The sequence below is a fragment of the Somniosus microcephalus genome, chromosome 13 (assembly GCF_052327205.1).
Source record: "Somniosus microcephalus isolate GS21.2 chromosome 13, FLI_Smic_1.0, whole genome shotgun sequence".
In the NCBI taxonomy this organism is placed as follows: Eukaryota; Metazoa; Chordata; class Chondrichthyes; order Squaliformes; family Somniosidae; genus Somniosus; species Somniosus microcephalus.
Window position 1 is genome coordinate 28,061,583 of NC_140999.1, and position 23,369 is coordinate 28,084,951.

The 23,369-nt window shown below is 46.9% G+C and overlaps 1 pseudogene; it reads left to right on the forward strand.

Moving 5' to 3' along the window:
• The window catches only part of LOC147108165 (uncharacterized), a 47,527-nt pseudogene extending 31,286 nt beyond the window's left edge, over positions 1 to 16,241 (forward strand).
• Positions 16,242 to 23,369: the final 7,128 nt, after the last annotated feature.

The following is a 23,369-nucleotide window of genomic DNA, read 5'->3' on the forward strand; positions in this document are numbered from 1 at the left end:
ACCAGCCTGGTGAACCTTCGTTGCACTCCCTCTATGGCAAGTAAATATTTCCTTAGGTAAGGAGACCAAAACTGGACACAATATATAAAAACATGAGAGACCACCATTGTTAAAAATCTATTGCAATGATCTGAGGATTTTTAGAAGCCTTAATAAAAATTCTCCTGTCTCTGAAACAACATTTCATGCAGTTTTATAGACTCCAAATCCTTATGTACTTGGAATGTGCTTCAAGTGGGGCCATCAGCAAAGAGATCATTCCATTAGAATTCAAAATCAATACACAATGCTGGGATAGTCTCCCACTAAAGTATACAATATCACAATGTCCATGAAATATACACCCACGATTTGGCAGTCTGGTGTGCCTGGTTTTACAAGATGTGTCGCCCACCAGCTGATGAGAGCCTGGGACACGTTGGCACCTCCCCACACCCAGCCCAGCCCAGCCCAGCCCAGCCCCCTCCTACGCCATTGGCCTTGCTTAGGGCAGGTATGGGCTCTGCCCCAGAAAACTGAGTGGGAACTCCCGTGGAGGGCTGGGGCCCAGTGTATTTCTGGTTCTTCCACTGTATTCCTGCTGGAGTTAGGCGGGAGTACGCCAGCAGGTCTGTGGATTTTCAGCATCCACCATCTCCTTTAAGTTTCTTCCTGTTCTACAGAACTCCGGTAAAAAAAAAGTTGCTGTAGGTAATAATGATCCTCCGCTGTTGTATCCGTCTGTTAATGAAGACCCGGAAGCAGGACTTGATTCAACAAGTGTTTACTGAACAAAGTCTGGAGGTGAACTAACTATACAAGACGCTATACAGGCTTATATACCCGAGTGGTCACTACCGGTACTACAGTACCCAGGGACTTTAAAAAAACATAGTTCCTCTTAAAGGCACATACACCACAATTCCTCTCCCCTTTTAGATAAACAGCACACAATATTTTAAGTAATCATTAATTAACATTTTTACAAGAACAATAATCTACACATTTGCTGAAGTTAATTAATTACAAATTCAGTCTCTCTGGAGGCTTCCTGACTCGGTCCGGATAACGCCTCGGTGGTGTAGTAGGTTCTTTTGGCAAGGTCGATTCGGCTTGAATGCCAGTGTCGGGTTCATCTGGTTCCAGTATCACCGGATCGGGGGTAGATACTATGGGTATCTCTGCTTCATCATTAGGCATATAGAGTTGTGGTGTATGTTGTACCTTTTCGGATGACTCTATGATCTGGTCAGCATGGCGCCTTATTATGCTTTCTCCAATGTCCACGGTATACATCAGCGGTCCTAGCCGTGTGCAAATAGTTCCAGGCTGCCATTTCTCGGTACGGTAGTCCCGGGCCAAAACTTGTTGACCTATCTGGAAGGTTCTAGTTGGCCTTTCATTCATGCCTTGAAATTGCCGGTTCTCTACGTCCCTTCTGATGTTTGGCTTGATCAAATCCAGCCGGCATCTTAGTCTTCTATTGAAAAACATCATGGCGGGGGTTTGGTTTGTAACCACATGTGTTGCATTCCTGTATGCAAACAAGAAGTTATCTACCTTATGTTGTAGATTTATGTCTTCATTACCCATGGCCTTTATGGCCTTCTTGAAGGTCTGGACAAACCTTTCAGCTAATCCATTGGTGGCGGGATGGTATGGGGCGGACGTGTAGTGCTTAACCCCATTGTTTTTTAAGAACTTCCTGAATTCTTCGGATACAAATTGCGGTCCATTATCAGAACAGATCTGTTCAGGCAGCCCATTCCTGGCGAATATGGTCCTGAATACTGTGATGGTTTTTTCTGCGGTGGTGGAGGACATCTTTATTACCTCCGGCCACTTGGAGTGTGCATCAACCGCGATTAAGAACATTGAGTCCATAAATGGACCAGCAAAGTCGATATGTACCCTTTGCCAGGGAGATGAGGGCCACTCCCATGGATGTAGAGGGGCTTGTGGTGGGGCGTTTTGGACCTTCTGGCATCCTAGACAGCTCTTGGTCATTTCTTCAATGTCTCCATCGATACCTGGCCACCACACAAACGCTCTGGCTAAGTTCTTCATTTTCACTCCACCCAGATGCCCCTCGTGAAGCTCCTTTAGCACTTTATCCTGGAGTTTGGGTGGAATCACCACTCTGGATCCACACATCAAGGTTCCTCGGCACACTGACAGCTGTTCTCTTCTTTGCGAGAATGCTGGCAACAGTGGTTCGCCATGTGCTGGCCATCCCTTCACCATTAAATCGTAGACTCGTGAGAGAGTCGGGTCATTTCTCGTTTCCTTTTCAATGGTAGAATTTGTCACTGGTAGACATTCAACTATGGTCGAGTGGAACATCTCCACTGGGTCCACTGTAGGTGTCTCTTCTACTGTTGGTAACGGTAGGCGCAATAAACCATCAGACTTCCCATGCTGTTTTGTTCCTTTGTACTCTATGTCATATTGGTGTGCCCCTAGGAAAAGGGACCACCTCTGTAGCCTTTGTGCTGTCATAATGGGAACGCCCTTTTTAGGGTTGAATATGGAGACGAGGTGTTGATGGTCAGTCAACAAGGTAAATTTTTGTCCGTGTAGGTAATGGTTGAATTTCTTCACCCCCCACACCAGGCTGAGTGCCTCCCTGTCGATCTGGGCATAGTTACGCTCAGCCGAATTCAATGAGCGTGACGCAAAAGCTATCGGCCGCTCCGAGCCATCAGGGAATTTATGCGATAATACCGCTCCCACGCCATAAGGGGATGCATCGCACGCCAGCCTGATTGGCAGTGATGGGTTGTAATGAGCCAACACTTCCTTGGACGTGATCAAGCCTTTGCATTTATGGAAGGCACTTTTACAGTCTTCGCTCCATTTCCAAATTACTCCCGTTTGTAGCAGTACATTAAGAGGGTGCAGAACCGTTGATAAGTTCGGTAAAAATTTATGATAGTAATTTATTAATCCCAGGAACAATCTTAATTGTGAGACATTTTCAGGTGCTGGGGCTTTTACGACCGCTTCAATTTTTTCAGGTGATTTATGCAACCCTTCTTCGTTAATGACATGGCCACAATATGATATTTGTTTCTGGAAAATTCGCACTTGGGGCGATTTGCTCGTAGGCCCTGTTCTCTCAGCCTCGTGAGCACCTGCTCCAAATTGGCAAGGTGCTCATTGTCATTTTCTCCTGTTACAAGGATGTCGTCTAGGTAGCATTGAGTCCCCGGATCCCTTGCAGTACTTGCTCCATAGCTCTTTGCCAGATAGCTGGAGCTGATGCTACTCCAAAAACTAGCTGATTGTACTGGTACAGGCCTTTGTGTGTGTTTATCGTGAGATATTTTTTAGAGGTCTCCTCAACCTCCATCTGTAGATATGCCTGTGCCAAGTCAATTTTGGTGAAACGTTTCCCTCCGGATAGTGAGGCGAAAATATCTTCTATCCTCGGAAGAGGATACTGTACCGTATGAAGAACTGGGTTTACAGTCACCTTGAAGTCCCCACAGATGCGAATTTTTCTCTGTTCTTCAGATTTATCATTATTCAACGTTTTCTTCATGACCGGGACGATGGGCGTTGCCCACTCGCTCCAATCTACCTTGGATAACACGCCTGCTTTTTCCAAATTCTCCAGCTCTGCCTCGACTGCTGAACGAATTGCGTATGGCACCGGCCTGGCCTTAAAAAACTTGGGAATTGCCGCATCTTCCACTTTTATTGAGGCAGTGGCGCCTTTCAGGGTTCCTAGTTCCTGTTGAAACACTTCTTTGGCGTTAGCCAAGATTTCTTTTAATTGTCCAGGGATGACGTCATCATCATTTTTTTTCTTACTGGTCACCGTCAGTGCCTGAATGGAGTGCCAGTCCAAACGTATCTTTCTGATCCATTCACGTCCCAACAACGGTGGACCACCATCTTGCAGAACGTATAAATACAACTTCTGTATTTCCTTGCCGTTGTATACAACAGGCACCCTTATGTTCCCTCTGGGGTATACTTTCTGCCCCGTATATGTCTTCAAGATAATGGATGTGTCTTTCAAAGGTATATGCGGAAATAGCCGCTCGTAATCCCGTCGACTTATGACGGTCAGAGCTGATCCTGTATCTAGCTCCATTTTAACTGGGGATCCCGCTATTGTGAGGGTAACCCAAATGGTCTGGTAATCTTCTTTGGCAATTACATTATGTAATTTGAGACAGCTTAGTCTCTTGTTTTCGGAGTCGCTATCGCTCTTCTGGTCTTCGGAGCTACTGTCCGTCATCATTTGTACCTTCCTGTACTTTTCCTTATTGACCTTTTTACTGTCAGCGGATTTTTTTCCAGATCGGCATACACGTGCAATGTGTCCCATCTTTCCGCATTGCCTGCATGCTTTGTCCTTGAACCAGCAGTCCTTCTGGTCATGGGTGGATCTGCCGCAGCGATAACATCTCTCGAAACCCCGTATCATTTCATGGGTGCCGAAGTCCTGTGGCTTTTGCTGTATCTCTGCAGCTCCTCTTGCTGCTGCTTCGTATGATACAGCCACACTGAAAGCCTTGTCCAGTGTCAAATCTTTCTCAGAAAGTAGTCTTTTCTGTGTTCCTTCGCTTAGGAGACCACAGACGAATTTGTCTCGTAGAGAATCTGCCAGTCCTGCCCCAAATTGGCAGTGCTTAGACAGCTTTCATAATTCGGTGAGGTAATCAGCGTTACTTTCATTCTTGTGCTGATTCCTCCTGAAGAATTTGAATCATTCCGCTATCAGCAGCGGTGTTGGGTTTAAGTGCTCCTGTAGGGTATCAACAATCTCCTTAAAATTCTTGTCCATCGGTTTGGCTGGAGTGATCAAGTTTCGTAACAGCCCGTATGTCCTTGCGCCCATCAGATTTAGAAGTACCGATGCCTTTTTATCATCCGCTACTTCATTCGCCTTGCAATATACCTCCACTCTTTCCACATATGTGGTCCAATCCTCTATATTACTATCGAAAGCAGTAATATTGCCAGTCTTAGGCATCCTGAAAATCAAAAATGGCGCCTCCCGTGCTTTCCCTTCTTCCCTGCCGAGTCAAGATGGCGCCTCCCGCGCTTTCCCGCCGCTGCCGCTGCTGCCAACGCTGTTCTCTGCGGTTTTTATTCACATATATATTTTTAAACAGTTTCTCCGTCACTTGGAGAATCGTTCCTGTCGGACTCTCTGGGACTTTCCCCTCCCTTTGCTTGGTTCGAACGCCGACCTGCTTTGCAGCGCCGGCCGTGTCCTGAGTGCTCCACCCTCTGTCTCTGTTTGCTTCTGCCTTACGACTCGCTGCCCGGCCCCGCTGCAGGGCTACCCGATCGAGCCCCAGCCCGTCGCCCAGGAAGGATCAGTGCACTACCTGCCACCAGCCCGTTTAGCTGGTGAAACCACAGTTTAGGAATCGATCTCCTTGAGGTGCTGCCGAATTGCAGGTAAGTTCGTTTCTAACTCGTCGCCACTGTTGTATCCATATGTTAATGAAGACCCGGAAGCAGGAGTTGATTCAACAAGTGTTTACTGAACAAAGTCTGGAGGTGAACTAACTATACAAGACGCTATACAGGCTTATATACCCGAGTGGTCACTACCGGTACTACAGTACCCAGGGGCTTCAAAAAAACATAGTTCCTCTTAAAGGTACATACACCACATCCGCAGTCTGATACCAGACAAATATAGGCCACCAAAGCCATTTATTCCATTTCCTTTACTGTTAATTAGCAGCAGAAACGGCAGTTATAGATATAGGGAGGTTGCAGCCATAGAGAGATTTAAACACAAGGATGAGAATTTGAGGTGTTGGGTGGACCAGGATTCAATATAATTCAGCAAGGGCAGATTTCTGGGTGAGAAGGACTTGGTACAAGATTGGATAAAAGTAGCAGAGTTTTGGATGAGCTGTAGGGTGTAGGATGGCCGGCTGGTGAGGAAAGCATTGGAATAGTCGAGTCTGGAGATCACAAAGGCATGGATAAGGGTTTCAAAGGCAGATGGGCTGAGGTAGGGGTGGAACCGGGCAGTGTTACAGGGGTGGAAGTAGGTGCTCTTTGTAATGGAGAAGATACGGGGTCAGAAGCTCAGCTCTGGATTGAATAAGACACTGTGGGGGATAAATTCGGTATCGCCCCGCTTGGGGTGCTAGTATTGGCGGTACGCAAAGTTTAGCGCCAGGCACAACTTATCGCCACCTCGAGCAATATTGGGTTGCAGCGCCCCTGAAGGTGATTGCGGCGCTAAATCAGGCGCTGCACGGTACTCTTAAGGCGCTAACCCGGCGGCGCTACTCAATTTCTCGGCGGCCGGGCGCAGCACAGGTGCTGTCAATAATCGATTTCCCCGAGACACGCTGGCGCCGGCCAGCTCTTAAAGGGGCGGGTCAATTAACAGCAACAGCGACACTCTACACCTTGTAGGCCTCAAAATCGGCGGTGACCTACCTGTGGCATTCAAAACTTCCAAGACATGGAGAGGGTCAGGCAGAGAGCGGAGCGCTTTAGCGATGGGGCATTGGATGATCTGGTTGGCGCAGTGGAGCGCCGGCGAGCTGTGCTGTACCCCGAGAATGGCAGGAGGCCTCATCAGAGCGAATACCGCAGAGCTTGGAGGGATGTTGCCCAAAGAGTCACCTCCAGCAGCGTGGTGCCCAGGACTCCTGTGCAATGCAGGAAGAAGTTCAATGACCTCACTCGGGTCGTTAGGGTGAGTGCCTTTTTCACATTCATCTTCACCCCTCCATCTGCACCTGACTTTATGGCCAGAGGGTGCGCAAAGTCCCAATGGCCATCTGCCAGCCAGCACCCATGGCCCTTTCTGGAAACACACACGCACATTCAGCTCAGTGCATAATGTAAGGGCTATTCTACCATGGGGGGCATGTAATGTCAGCTCTGGGCAGCATGTTTCATCACTTTCCGTCCTTTCTCCTGCAGGCCAAGCTGGCCAGGAACCGTAGGGAGCAGCTTCGTACCGGAGGAGGCCGGCCTCACCTGCAGACCCTCACAGACCTCAAGGGGCGAGTCCACCAAATTGTTGGAAGCTGGATGAGTGGTCCTGTCACCTCTGGAGCTGCCGACCCCATTGTGCACAGCGATGGTAAGGTCATCACCTTTTTGAACTCTCTCCTTCCACTTGTTCCCCCCACCAGCATGCTTTTTCACTTTGGAGCTAAGTCAGTGCATTGCAGCACTCATGCATCCCTTGCTGCCACCCTGTCCTTTCGCTAAAGCCACTCTTCAACCTCCCTGCTTTCAGATGCTGCATCACCAGCTCGGGAGCCGGGCCCTCAAGCTGCCACTGCCACTGACTCTGGAAGCGATGAGCAGGAGGAAGCCGGACCATCCCTACCACCCTCAGGCGAGCCAGCCCCTCTGCAGACTGGGGAGACTACTTCCCTGGAGGGGAGCGGGGGGGGGAATGCTCTGAGGAGGAACCAGTTCCAGGAACCAGCGGGCTGCAGCAACGCAAGGGGGGTAGGGAAGCTCGGGGGCCGTCTCCCCGGAGGGCGAGTCAGGCCGCGAGTGCTGCTGCACAGAGCGCAGAAGAGGTGCGTGCCCTCGCAGAAATGAGCACCCAGGCTGGGCTGAGGCACACTGAGCTCATGGCTGCAGTGGCAAGGATGCCTGAATCCATCGAGACACTGGCAAGGAGTGTCCAAGACTTCGGCGCAGCACAGGCAAGGAGTGCGCAGGACTTCGGGACAGCACTGGAAAGGACTGTCCAGGGCTTCGGGATAGCACTGGAACGGACTGTCCAGGCTTCACCGAAGCACTGGCATCTGCCACGCAACTGCTGTGTGCTGCCACGCAGTCACTCGCTGGTCTAATGCAGACGCAGATTGAGGCCACGCGACCACTGACTGCTGCCACCCTCGCTGGATCAGGCAGGATTACCCGGGGCCCTTGCAGCACCACAGCAGGCCAGCAATCTGTGGACCATCCGATTGCTGCGCATGCTGCGGTGCTGCCCCGTCAGAGTGCCAGTGTGTCAGCCGACCAGGGAGCTGCTGTCCGCTCTCAGGATGACAGCATTCCTGATGCCACCGCTGACACGTCTCCACTGCAGCTGCCACCACCTGCAGGACAGACTGCTTCCACCCATGCACAGATGGAGCAGTCAGCAGCCGGGCCCTCCAGGCCCAGAGGTCGTCCAGGCCGTCCCTCAGGGGCATCTGCACTTTCAGACAGTCAGCAGGCCTCCCCCAGCCTTGCTGCAGCCACTGGGGTCCCATTACGGAGGAGCTGCAGGGAGGGAAGGGGCCAATCTCGCAAGAGAAGCAGATCACCATCAAGGGGGAAAGAGTAGAAGGTGCTGCTGAAATGACTTATTTGTAGAAATCAAGGCCGAGGATGCTGGTCTGAATGTTAGTTATGTTCTGGACAGTCTCCTGGGTGTGCGAGCCACTTATGTGTCAGTGTGTTAGTTTTGCTTTCAGTTGCCATTGCTTTGTCTTGTTGGAAGGAAGCACATTTTGTACAATAAAAAACTTTCTTTATTTACAATGGCCATGTCTGCTATTTACATGCATTTTGCCCTTCACAGGCTTTGGGGTATCAGAACGGTTCCATTCGTCTTCTTGGAATGTCAGCATGCATTCCGTGAGAGGGGCCTAGAAGCGACTTCTGATCAGCCTCTGATAGACGGCCCTTCCAGTGTGTGCCTCCCTCCCATCATGGTCCTGCTCCTCCTCCTCCTCCTCCTCTGCTAGTGCTTCAATGTCTGGTGGCATTGGCTGGGTCCGTAGGATAGCGAGGTTATGGAGCATGCAACACACAATCACGAAGTGGGAGACTCGCTCATGCGAGTACTGCAGGGCTCCTCCGGAATGGTCCAGACAGCGGAACCGCTGCTTCAGCACGCCGATTGTGTGCTCCACAATGTTCCTCGTCGCCTGATGGCTCGCATTGTAGCGTTCTTCAGTAGGGGTGCTGGGCGAACGGAGCGGGGTCATCAGCCACGGGCACAGAGGATAGCCCTTGTCCCCAAGAAGCCAGCCTTCTGGGTGAGCCGGGGCCTCGAAAAGGTCTGCAACAGAATGAAGGCATCGTGGCTGCTGCCTGGAAACTGTGCATTCACTGCGAGGATCAGCTGTCGGTGGTCACAGAGCAGCTGGACATTCAAGGAATGGAACCCCTTGCGGTTGCGGAACTCCTCCGGATTCAATACAGGCGCCCGCAAAGCCACGTGCATGCAATCAATGGCACCCTGCACCATGGGGAAGTCCGCTATTGCTGCGAAGCCCTCTGCGCGCTCCCGCTGCTTGTCCAGGGTCATTGGGAAGGAGATGTACTGCCGCCTCCTTTTAAACAGGGCATCAGTCACTTGACAGATGCAGCAATGCACCGCAAACTGCGAGATGTTGGTTATGTCCCCAGTTGCGGCCTGAAAGGAGCTGCTTGCATAGAAATTTGGGGCAACAGGCATCTTCACAGCCACCGACAGAGATGTCCTACACCTTATCTGAGGCTGCAGATCTGGCTGAAGCAGGTGGCACAGCTCAGTCACCACCTCCTTTCTAAAGCGCAGCCTTCTGATACACTGCTCCTCCGACATGTTCAAGTAGGAAAACTGCTGTCGGAAAACCCTGGCAGCGTAAGGTCTGGTGTGGCGACGTCTGTTGGCCCTCCTCCGTCTGGCCAGGCCTGCCCCTCTCTCCCTGCGTCTCTGTGCCCTTTCCAGATGATTTAGCAGCAGGACGTTCCCCTCCAATGCAGCCCCCATAATAAGTGCGCACAGAAATTCTCCCCGTTTGATATGCTCACCAACAGCAAGGTGATGGTCAGAAGGCTGAAGTTCTTCTGCCAGCGCTGGCTCAGTGGTGAAATGGTTCTCAGTGTGCAGCTCAGCAACTCTCTCTAACTCTCGAAGAAGTTGTGCTCCAAAAATGGCTGCCGCTTTTATACCACAGCAGTCCCCTTTAAAGAACGCCCCACCCAGCCTCACAGCGACTGGGGATTGTTCCAGGTAAGCTGTCCTTATTAGCGCCAGGCGGAACGGAGGGGCGCACCACTGAATTTCCAGTCCGGGGCACCCAAAAGGCGTTGCACACTGAAATGACGTCATGATCTGCCTGCGCCCGTGAGCGGGCGCTAAGGTTTAGCGCCGGCGCAAAATGTCCGCTCAATATGGGAGGAGGCGCAGGGTTCGCTGTGCCCGGGCGCTAGTTGGTTACCGCCCCAGTTCTCGGCCTCTTTAGGCGCTAATGGGTGGTGCAACAAACCGAATTTCTCCCCCTAAGGTTGCGAACAGTCTGCTTCAACAACAACAACAACAAAACTTGCGTTTATATAGCGCTTCAGCCTACGACAGTGACCAGGGAGGGGGACAGAGTTGATGGCGAGGGTATGGAGTTTGCGGCAGGGGATGAAGATGATGGCTTTGGTCTTCCTGATGTTTAGCTGGAGGAAGTTGCAGCTCATCCAAGAATGGATAGCAGACAAGCAGTCTGACAGCATAGAGACAGTGGAGGGGTGGAGAGAGATGGTGGAGAGGTACAGCTGGTACCAGCAACGTACGTGTAGAAGCTGATCCTGCGTCTGTGGATGATGTCACCACTGAGCAGCAAATAGATAAGAAAGAGGAGTGTGGCAAGAATATGGATCCTTAGGGGACTCCTGAGGTGATGGTACAGGGGCTTGGGAGACAAGGCAGTAGTAGAAATGCTCCAGCTACGATCAAATAGGTAACAATGGAACCAGGCCTGCCGTTCCACTGAGTTGGACAACAGAAGAGAGGAATTGGAAGAGGATGGTGTGATTTACTGTGTCAATGGCTGCAGAGCGGATGAGGTTGGTGAGGAGGGATAATGTACTATCATTATCGTCACAGGGAATGTCGTTTCTAATTTTGATTAGGACTGTTTTGGTGCTGTGGGAGGAGCAGAAACCTGATTGAAGAGATTCAAACAAAGAATTGAGGAAGAGATGGGCGCGGATCTGATGGGAGACAACCTGCTTGATAACTTTGGAAAGGGAGTTGGCTATAGGGCAGTTGTTTGCAAGGATAGAGGGATCGAGGGTGAGGTTTTTTTGAGGAAAAGGGTGATGATGTTGTTTTTGAAAGGAAAGGGACAGTGCCAAAGGAGAGGGACCATTTTCAATGTCAGGTAGCATGGAGGCCAGGAAGGGAAGCTGTGAGATGAGCAGTTTCATGGATGAGATGCCTTCAGAGAGGGTATGGGAGAGATGGGACAGAAATTAGTGAGAGATGGAGGTTCAAGTCTAGGGCAAAGGCTGCCCAGGGTAAATTTTGGCTTGGTGGGCGAGAGGAAGGGGAGAAGTGGCAAAGGCAGCTGAACAGATGATCTCTATCTCTGTTAGTTAGGCTGTAACAGGTGGGTTGCTGCAAGGATCAGTGCTTGGGCCTCAGCTATTTACAATCTATATTAATGACTTAGATGAAGGGACCAAGTGCAATGATTCCAAGTTTGCTGATGATACAAAGCTAGGTGGGAAATTAAGCTGTGAGGAGGACACAAAGAGCCTGCAAAGGGATATAGACAGGTTAAGTGAGTGGCAATAAGGTGGCAGATGGAGTATAATGTGGGGAAATGTGAGGTTATTTCACTTTGGTAGGAAAAATAGAAAAACAGAATATTTTTTAAATGGTGAGAAACTATTAAATGTTGGTGTTGAGAGAGATTTATGTGTCCTCGTACAAGAAACAGAGTTAGAATGCAGGTACAGCAAGGAATTAGGAAGGAAAATGGCATGTTGGCCTTTATTGCAAGGGGGATGGAGTGCAAGAGTAAGGAAGTCTTACTACAATTGTACAGGGCTTTGGTGAGACCACACCTGGAGTACTGTGCACAGTTTTGGTCTCCTTATCTGAGAAAGGACACACTTGCCTTTGAGGCGGTGCAACAAAGGTTCACTAGACTGATCCCTGGGTTGAGAGGGTTGTCCTATGAGGAGAGATTGAGCAGACTGGGCCTATACTCTCTGGAGTTTAGAAGAATGAGAGGTAATCTCGTTGAACATACAAGATTCTGAGGGGGATTGACAGGGTAAATGCTGAGAGGTTGTTTCCCCTGGCTGGAGAGTCTAGAACTAGAGGGCATAGTCTCAGGATAAGGGGTCGGCCATTTAAGACTAAGATGAGGAGGAATTTCTTCACTCAGAGGGTTGTGAATCTTTGGAATTCTCTACCCCAAAGGGCTGTGGATGCTGAGTCATTGAATATATTCAAGGCTTAGATAGATAGATATTTGGACTCCAGGGGAATCAAGTGATTTGGGGATCGGGCAGAAAAGTGGAATTGAGGTCGAAGATCAGCCATGATCTAATTGAATGGCAGAGCAGGCTCAAGGGGCTGTATGGCCTACTCCTGCTCCTAATTCTTATGTTCTTCTGTTCTTATCTCAGTAACAAAGAAGTCCAAGCTTTTTGCACTTGTTGCTAGAAGTAAGGGTGGCGAGGACAAAGCTTTAAGGAGGTCTGGTAGTGAAGGACAAAAGACACAGGGTTATCTTTATTCTCCAAGATGATTCTAGAGTAGTGGAAGGTTTTGACGGAGGAGAGTGAGGCCCAGTGGAGATTGATGTGGTCGAGCCAGATCTGGTGATGAATGGCTAAGCTAGTTATACACCAGAAATGCTCAAGTCTGGACTTAAAATAGCGAGGATGGAGGCCTTACCAGGGGAATGATCGGTGAAGGTTTTGCTGGCACAAGGGTATCAACAGAAGAGGGGATAAGCAGTTGTGAAAAGGTGGGGGTGGGTGGGGGTGGGTGGAGAAGAGTCTATGTTAGAATGATCACATGTGGATTCCAAATGGAGCAGTGAGCGCTATGTGGTGAATTATAATGCATTGTTTTAAAAATGCATTAATTATGTGACAGAATATTTAGTTAGGTATTAATTTTAAGCGAATATGGTCAGGCTGGATTGTTCTATGAGTGCCTGAGAGCGTACACACATCGTTATGTAGCTGGCCTTAGTGTCAATACAGATGGATGCTAAAAGCACTGTTTAAACCACAGTGGTTAACATTCTTTACACAGAGATTTCTCATTGATTAAGACATCCAAAAGATTAGAAAGACTCTGATCAACAAACAATAAAATTGATAGTTGGGAAAACAATAGTAATTAAGTCTGTAAGAAGTTAAATTTAATGATGTAATTTTAAATTCTATAAAGGTTTTGCTGAAGATATACGTGCTCCTTTAATAGAAATGTCCTCTTTGGTTAAAGAGAGCATCTAATGATAATCACAAGATCACAAAACAATTATGGACGAGGAAGGCCATCTTGATTGATCCTCCAGAGAGATCTTAATATCCCCCCCCCCACCCACACACATTGTAGCATCCAATTATTTCTGAAATAATTCCAGAGTTATTAACTCCACTACTCTTTCTTGAAGTTTATTCCACATGTTGATCAGTCTTTGTGTGAGGAAATCCTTCCTGATATCTGTCCTGAAAGTACCCTTCTCTAGCTTGAACCTGTGTCCCCTCGTTCTACTCCTCCAGTTTAATTTAAAGTAATATTCCCGGTAAACTTCTTCTATACCCTTAACAATCTTATATACTTCTATAAGATCGCCTCTCACAACATCGCCTCCAATCCTTTCTCATAACTCATACCCTTGACATTGGGGATTAGCTTTGTGGCTCTTCTCTGCACTGCCTCCAGGACTTGAATGGCTCTCATGTAGCTCGGTGACCAGGAGGAATATACAAGGTGAAACCTGACTAGAAAGTTATAACGTTTGATCACTACCTCCTCTGACTTATATTCTAACATATTGGCGATGTAGTTGAATATCCTATTGTCTTTGTTAATTGCTGCGCTGCATTGGTTGGACATGTTTAGCATCGAGTCTACAAAGATTCCTAGGTCTATTTCAGTTTCATCCTTAGCTATTTCAACACCATTCATGGTGTACTCATGATGTCTATTTTTTCTTCCTATGTGTAGCTCTTGACATTTGTTTGCATTAAATTTCATTTGCCATTGTTCTGCCCACTTACATGTCGTGTCCAATTCATTTTCCTTCCTCTAGATCATTTATTCCTTCACAGGATATGGGCGTCGCTGGCAAGGCCAGCATTTATTGCCCATCCCTAATTGCCCTTGAGAAGGTGGTGCTCAGCCGCCTTCTTGAACCGCTGCAGTCCCTGTGGTGAAGGTAATCCCACAGTGCTGACTTTGTCATAGCAGTTTGGTATAACTGAGTGGCTTGCTAGGCCATTTCAGAGTCAACCAAATTGCTGTGGGTTTGGAGTTACATATAGGCCAGATCGGGTAAGGACGGCAGATTTCCTTCCCTAAAGGACATTAGTGAACCAAATGGGTTTTTCTGACAATCAGGTAGTTTCATGGTCACCATTACTGATACTAGCTTTTCTTTTTAATTCCTAATTTATTTAATTAACTGGATTTAAACTCCCCCAGCTTCCATGGTGGGATTATGAACTCACGTCTACTGGATTATGAGTCCAGGCCTCTGGATTACTAATCTAGCAACATAACCACTATGCTACCATACCCACTGCCTCTTCTAGATTGCTGTCATGTACAAGTTTGATCGCTTAGCACTGAGATTCTGAATCCAGCTCATTTATGTCAATTTAAAAAACAGTCGTGGTCCCAGTACTGAGCCCTGAGACACCATACACAGTACTTCCCACACTCGTCTACTGAGTACTCATTGTACCCTATCTTTCAAACAGCTTCCTATCCATTCCCAGGGTTTACCCTGAATCCCTACAGCGTAGAGTTTAATTAATTGACTTTTGTGTGGAGCTTTGTCCAAAGTCTTGTGGAGGGTCACGGTATACCACATCATTCCTCAGTCTGACCAGAGCTTCCTCCTACACGGCCACTATCACAATCTGCAGTCAAGCCTGTGCCCCTCTGCTCTGCAGATAATACCATTTTAAATTAAATATATCTGATACAATTTGGCAGGATGGAAAAACAGATTCCACCACCTGAAGTCTGCTCGACAGACTGACGTTGAAGGACTCTCTCTACCCAGGGACTGAGAAGTTTGAGAAGAGATAAGGCGCAAACAGTGGAGGATGGAAATGGAAAAGCAGAGTGGGCTCACTGGGGAGAAGTCCAGCTTTGCCCCAAATTTAAAAGGAACATAAACAAAAGCAGTAAAAAGAAAGAGCTGAGAAAAAGATCAAAAGTTGAGTGAAACGGATTCAGATGGGGAGGTGGTGAAAGCAAGCTTCCTCTCCGAGCCTTTGAGGGGTGAAATTCCCCTGGAGGGCCGTTTGGGGCGCTAAGTAAAAAATGTTTGGAAAGTTAGTGCCAGGCGCTAACCTTTTCAAACATTAGTTAAATTCCCATTTTTTCTTCCGAGAGAGAAGTGAAGCGTTAAATCAAGCTCCACTTGCTCCTTGCAGCGCAGGAGGCGGGGACTGTCCCAATATGGCGCGAAATGCTCAGCAGCGCCACAAGTGACCAAGTGTGGCGCTGTCACATTGCAGGGGCTCTTCCCTGCATTAAAGGGAAAGGCCCCACGCTGCGAGATCTGCAGGTTTATTTTTAGATATGTGGGCCACCAGGGAGCGGGAGTGCCGCGTGATCAGCCCAGTACTCATGCAGAGTGCCAGGCTGGCTGATCGCAGCACGGACGCCACAATCAGTGGCTGGAAACAAATATTTTAAAAATCGGCAGATTCTTTTGGCCGGGCACCCACCGCACCTTTAAGTTGCGCCCCGCGAGTGGCCGGCTTCAGTGTTCGCGACCCCTACAGCAGTCGGTAAGATCATCCGGCGCTGTTGCAGGACGCGATTATGAATTTTTCTTCCAAGGCGCTACGCCCGGAGGTGATGTCTTGATCTCTGGGCGCAGAAGATTGGGGTACTACCGCCGCTAACCTCCCGGGAGACGTGGTTATCGCCTCGGTGGGGGAGGGGACGCAAAGCCATTCGCGCCCCATTAGTGCCTCCCACCAGAGGTGCAAACAAGGGGAAGTTCGCCCCCTGAGACCAAATCCAGAGACCACTTTTACTGAGAACTATTTAAGAGTACCTCAGTATGGGGAATTGATTTGATGGGGAAACCATCTCTAGTGAAGGCGAAAGATGGATAATGGATGAAGGTGGAATCAGGTGACAACTCGTGGGCCTGGTGACATGTTATTCTCAGAAGCCCCTTGCAGGCAGGCCAATGATTGAATGTAACCAGAGTAACACCTAGATCTACATGTTCTTGTGCCAAAATCCAAAAAAGTCTCATGTCCCCGATATCTTTCTCGGTGCAAAATGTAGAGATGTGAAAGAAGGGAGTAAATCGAGAAGAAGATTCCTTGAATGAACAATTCATGAGCCCATTCTGTGACTTGTTTGTATGAGGTAAGAAAGAGGAAATGAATAAAGGGCAGAAGGTCAGCCAAAAAAAGCTTGAAAAAAGCCAGAAGGGAGTTATTTTATTTGAACAGGAAAGGTTACAGAGTAAAGCACACAGATTGCCATGGGAAAGAAGGGCTCCTCTTCTCCTCCCCACTGTGGATGACCAAGAGGTACTGCTTACAAGTTATGTGCAGCAGAGAGTGTTATGTGCTTGTAGTTTATAGTTAATAATCACTAAGGCAGCCAGTTGTGGTTGTATAACAGATTAGAATCTAAGATGGCAGAAGGGAAACCAAACAAGATGGGTGCATTCTTGACCAGAATGATCAGTGGCTCAGTCTCAAGCCCATTCTAACTTTGCACTCATCCTTCTCATACTCAATGGAGTTTATTGTTTAGCTGGAAGCAGACTATTTCCACTGATTGAGGGATCAAGAACGAGGGTCCATAGATGCAAGATTATATGTAAGAGATTTAGAACAGGAAGCACAGAAACTTCTTTGCACAGAATTGTGAGGCCGTGGAACTTACACCCAAGGTTAATGGCCGAGGCATAAAGTTCTGTAGTGACAAGTGACCCTCTTGTCATCCAAGACAGAATCAACCCAGTCAAGGGGGTTGGAATACAAAAGTGAGGAAGCTTCAGTTGTACAGAGCTTTGGTCAAATCCCATCTGAATTACTACGTTCTGTTTTGGGCACTGAACCTCAGGAAAGATATACGCAAAAGCAAAATACTGCGGATGCTGGAAATCTGAAATAAAAACAGAAAATGCTGGAAATACTCAGCAGGTCAGACAGCATCTGTAGAGAGAGAAACAGAGTTAACGTTACAGGTCGAGAACTTCTGACGAAGGGGCATCGACCTGAAACGTTGGCCATGATTTTGCCAGTGCTCAGAGAGCAGGTTTGGAGGCAGGTCAAAGGGTAAAATCATTTTGATTGACGGCGGGTTGCGATCGGAAAAGGATTAAAGGCAATTACCTGCCTATTAACAGGCAGTTGTTGGTAGTTGACAGGCTATTTTTGAATTCTACCACTTCTGCCTCAGGTTTCCCAATGTCCGGACACCACGCCAAGTAAGTGTGGCGTGTTGTGAGTCTGCTGTAATGTTTCTGGATTGATGACAGCTGCAGAAGTGGTGTGAAGGATCCAATGTTGCACTGGTGAGTCTCAGAGGTAAGAAAATGTTGGGAAACACATGTTTAATACATTTGCACATTTCTTTAGGTTACAAGTTTTGAAATCCATGTCCAGTGCCACCTCATTGGGAGAACCTCTCTCACCAGTGACAGATCACTTCTGTCACCTCACCTGCAGCTGCCATCTATTCGAGCCTATGGAGGGAGTCATTGGAGAGCCTGGTGCAAGAGGTGACCTTTGTGCAGTGATTGTCGGTGTTTGCAGCACCTCAATGCTGTCAAACACTGAGAAATCAACTGCCAAAAAGAAAATGTGCGTAGTCCCTTTAAGGAAACCGGCTGGTGATGCGTCATCAAATGACATCATCTGACTGGCTTCCTCTTAATTGGCCGACAAGCCTGCAGGGCGGGCTTAACAAGGGCAATCAACGTAAAATCACGTCTGTGGGCCGGATGCAGTTGGGGGCGGGATGGGAAGCTGGAAACCACCTGACCCGCACCCAACCCGCCTCCATTGATAAAATCGCAGCTGTTAACTCTGTTTCTCTCTCTACGGATGCTGCCTGACCTGCTGAATATTTCCAGCATTTGATGTTTTTATCTCAGGAAAGCTATATTGGCCTTGGAAGGGGTAAAGCGTAGATTCACCAGAATGATACCAAGCTTTAAAGGGTTAAATTATGAGGATATGTTGCATAAACTTGGCTTCTATTCCCTTTAGTCTAGAAAGCTGAGGAGTGATCTAATCAAGGTATTTAAAATGATAAAGGGATTCAATTGTATAGATCCAGAGAATCTATTTCCTTTGGTGGGGAACCCAGAACAAGGTGGGGAAGTCTTAAAATTAAAGGTAGGCCATTTAGAAGTGAAGGGTAGTGAAATGCAAAATTCTCTCCCCAAAAGGCTGGGATTCATAGAAAACATAGAAGATAGGAGCAGGAGTAGGCCATTCGGCCCTTCGACCCTGCTCCGCCATTCAATGAGATCATGGCTGATCATCCAATTTCAGTACCCTGTCCCTGCCTTCTCCCCATATCCCTTGATCCCTTTAGCCTCAAGAAATATATCCAACTCTTTCTTGAATATATTTAATGAACTGGCCTCCACCGCCCTCTGTGGCAGAGAATTCAACAGGTTCACCACTCTCTGGGTGAAGAAATTCCTCCTCATTTCAGTCCTAAATGGCTTACCCCTTATCCTTAGACTATGACCCCTGGTTCTGGACTCCCCGGCCATCAGAAACATCCTTCCTGCATCTAGTCTGTCCAGACCTGACAGAATTTTATAGGTTTCGATGAGATCCCCTCTCAATCTTCTAAACTCCAGTGAGTATAAGCCCAATCGACACAATCTCTCCTCATACGTCATTCCTGCCATCCCAGATATCAGCCTGGTGAATCTTCGCTGAGTCAATTGAAATTTTCAAGACTGAGTTTGATAGAATTTTGTTATGTAAGGGTATAAAGGGATGGGGATACGTGGGTAAATGGAGTTGAGGTACAGATCAGACATGATCAAATTGAATGGTGGAGCAGGCTTGAGGGGCTGAAAGGCCTGCTCCTGTTCCTATGTTCCTATACATATTGATACAATGATTCAAGCTGAGAGGTATCTGGGAGCAGCAGTAGCAGTAAATAAAATCTAAATGTAAGTAAGTATCAGCATGGTTTATCTTTATCTTATATTTTAATAAGTTGTGCTGAATCTGGCTGAATATCAGATCAGGCTCACCATATAAAATGGGTTTGACAATCCGGATTTAAATTATCTAAGATGGCAGAAGGGTTACAAATAAAATATACCATGGAAGGGTCTGAAGTAAATTATCACTTGTGAGTTGTAACGCCTGCCTCCCACATGTTAACACAAATTATATTAATTGCCCCTCCAAGGCAGTCAGTGCTGAACAAGTATGCAATGCAGTCTGACAGACAGATTGGGCCAGAATTTGCGAGAGTGGGGTGTCTCGCAGCGTGCCCAAGGAGCTGGATTTTTTTCCTCACCCTTCAGCTTGAAGATTTTTTGCTCCGCGAATTGCTGGAAGCACGAGCTGTTAACGGCGTGGCGAGGTCAACGGGGCATCTAAGACCTTGGTGAACAACAGGACCGACAGTCTATGGACCTTGTGAACAATGGGACCGACAGTCTATGGACCTCGGTGAACAACGGGACCGACAGTCTATGGACCTTGGTGAACAACAGGACCAACAGTCTCTGGACCTTGGTGAACAACGGGACTGACAGTCTATGGACCTTGGTGAACAATGGGACCGACAGTCTATGGACCTTGGTGAACAACAGGACCGACAGTCTATGGACCTTGGTGAACAATGGGACCGACAGTCTATGGACCTCGGTGAACAACGGGACTGACAGTCTATGCATCTTGGTGAACAACGGGACTGACAGTCTATGGACCTCGGTGAACAACGGGACCGACAGTCTATCTCCTTAACCAATGAAGTTTAAGGATAAAGAAAGAAAGCGAGTGAGTGACAGAGAAGTAAATAGGGTGAGTTAAAGTCAAATTAGATACAGAAAGAGAAATATAGAGAGGGAAAGAGATTGGATTAAGAATGAAAGGATAAGAAGAGCCAGAAAGGAACAATAAGAAAAAAAATTAAAAGAACCTTTCGGAACAATTTACTAACTGCACGAGTGAGACTCCACAGTTTCAATTGTCACCTTTCTGGGCCAGAGAGGTTTAGTGGTATGGCAGGAACATAAACCTCATCATTACAAGGAGCCTTGCATCATTAAATACCAGCCCTAACTTTCTGCAGCAAGTTTAATTCGTATTTACGCCACAAATCCAGAAATTTCTTGAAACTACTACAATAGTAAAACACTGTAGATGCTGGAAATCTGAAATAACAACAGAAAATACTGGAAATACTCAGCGGGGCAGGCAGCATCGAGGAGAGAGAAACAGAGTCAACGTTTCAGGTTGTACCCTTCGTCAGAACTTCTTGAAACTCATTGGGAGGTTGCAGGCGAGCTCCCATTTTTGTGAGGCTAACGGTGGAACAGCACAAATCGTTCAGCAATTTGTGGTGATTTGCAACTCGGGTATCTCTCCGCGTATCTCTCACCACAAATTGCTGTTTTTTTTATGCACTAATAACGCAGAGCACAAAGTGAAAAGCTTGCCGGCAGTGCATTTTTGAAAGGTAGGTGTATGCTACACACGATCTTCTGACCATTAATTTAGATAGCCAGAAGATATGTACTGCTGGTGGGTGAGGCTTCCCAGCAGGAGCAGAAATTTACCCCAAATATCTGAAAGTTTGAATTGTTGGTTTCAATCACTGAAAGGTCAGTCCATGCCCTTTGATCAAAACATCAAATGGGTATCTTTCCTTGATATAATTATAGCTATGTACCCTTGATGTGTAAGAAACTGTTTTCTCCTCTGTATGTTTTTGTAGGATTAATGCCACCTTGTAAGATATATTTATAATTCCACGGACAGGTCTGTGTGATCCTCTGACACATTAATCATATGTATTGTATTAAAAATCTTAACTCTGTGACACTTCCTGTATACCAAACCTTACTTCCTGTTGTCACATTTTTGTGTCACCCTTTAACCCATGATAATTTCCCCTGTCTGCATTTATAATGAAAATTGCCTATGTAAACTTGTCATGCTGTAGTCACACCAGCGGTGGCACTGTACTGCCTCAGTTTTGCATCCCCAAGCTCCACACCCTGCACTGTGGGGGAACGTTTATGTTCCAAACAACTCTATTTCTACAAAGAGCAAAACGAAAGGCCATCAATATAAAATAGTCACCAAGAAATCAAACAGGGAATTCAGAAGAAACTTCTTTACCCAGAGAGTGGTGAGAATGTGGAACTCGCTACCACAAGGAGTAGTTGAGGTGAAAAGTATAGATGCATTTAAGGGGAAGCTAGATAAGCATATGAGGGAGAAGGGAAGAGAGGGTTATGCTGATAAAGTTAGATGAGGAAGGATGGGAGGAGGCTCGAGTGGAGCATAAACGCCGGCATGGACTGATTGGGCCGAATGGCCTGTTTCTGTGCTGTATTTGGCCTACTCCTGCTCCTATTTCATATGTTCTATGTAATTCTATCTAATTCTGTGTAATTCACTTCCCAAAGTAAGTACTGAGCGTACGACTTTAAAATGGCGACTGAATTACGTCTGCATGACCTGGTCCAATTATCCACCAGCCTGTAACCTCAGTTCCCCTGGTCTTGACTCCTTGGGGATAATTATAACTTTCGGCGATGGTGAAAAACAGGTGATATCAGATCGGCCACCCATTATGCACTCCGCCGATTCTCCTTTCCATTGAAGCCAATAGAAAAAAAATTGGGCGGGGTGTATAATGGGCGTTGATTGCAAACACGATGGGAGATTGATTAGTACGCATTAGCATGATCAAGGTAAAAATACCCTTTACAAAATTTAGCAGAAGCATGGAGCTCGATACCTTGGCAACTGGCGTTTGCAATATGACTGCATCTTTTGTTAAATTTTGGTGTTTGATCCGATAATAAGCACAAGTTTTACTACCAGCATGGGTAATTTAATACAGAAGGCTTTACAAATAAATGAAACCAACCAAAGTTGCCCTGCCTATATCTGCCATTTGGAAGAGAGTTTAATGGTGTAACACAAGACTCTGTTAATCCTCAGGTAAGCACCCTGCTAAAGACAGATTACCAAAGAGCAGAGTTTCTGGACGGTGGGGATAAAATCCACTTATGGGAACTGCTGTTAGACTGTGGAATGAAAACACTCAAAGATGTAACATATAGCCACATGATAAATAAATTAAACCAAGGGTATTTTTTGCTGCATTGTATCATTTGTTGTCTGCTGTAATTATTACATTGACGCACCTTAAGCAAAACAAAAGCAAGTAATGAGATGTCCATGGTTTTCTTTATTTGTATTTTTCTATAAAGTAAAAGATGGTCCTGGACTCCTTTCAGGCCGCAGACAGGAAGCTGCACATATATTTGTTTCAAACACTGAGTAAAACCAGGAAATCTACAATACAGAAGAGCACCCGGCTTTGTCCTGACCAACTCTCTCCCCCCCACTTTATATCTGGAACTGGCACTCCTGAGAAGGCAAGTAACCCATCTCTGTTTGCTGTGGAATAACGACTGAATGCACTGGCCTGAAAATACCTTTGTGCTACAGCAAACAGAAGCCGTGCCAGTGCGCACAGCTGGGAACATTGCCCACCAAGTGACAGAGACGCTGGCAACTGACCAAACTACTTGCAATGGGGACTTTATGGAGCGGTGAGATCAATCTAAAATACTCATGAACAAGAAATATGTGAGAGGTTAAAGGCCTCCTACAATATTCCATCCTGACCCACAAAATTAGTTTTCTACCCACTGTGTTTTTGCTGGGGGCACTGCTATTGCATTATACAAAAACTACCTTGCAGCAATTTAAAGGCATTGAGCGAATGTGATTATATTTAATGATAATATCTGCTTGACATATGGCGTTCTCAGGTTTGTGTTGAAAGACACCCACTAAAAATTAATTCCATCTACACAGAATGTTTGTTTTCCAAGTGATTGGTAACAAGCCACGGTCAGATGGTGAACTCATATAAAAGTATGTTTCCTGTCGGTCAAGCTGCAAGGCTGTGTTGGATTGGAAGCACTGTAGAATGCTGAGGACTGAGCACATCACTTTATTATCTGCTGTACGAAAGTTGCATCGCAGTGAGGACTTAATGAAAGGAAGGGCGAATGCCCAACTGCAAAGCAGTTGACTCTTGGCGGACATACTTTAAGTTAAGTCTCAACTGACATTCTGGCTTGTCCTCAGAGGCAACTTTTCCTACTTTGAGGAAAAGAAGAAAATCTGGCCAGAGAACGGATCATCCTTATATTGCTTAAGTGCATGGAATCAAAAGAGAAAAAGGAAACATTACAATGATATGTAGATTTTAA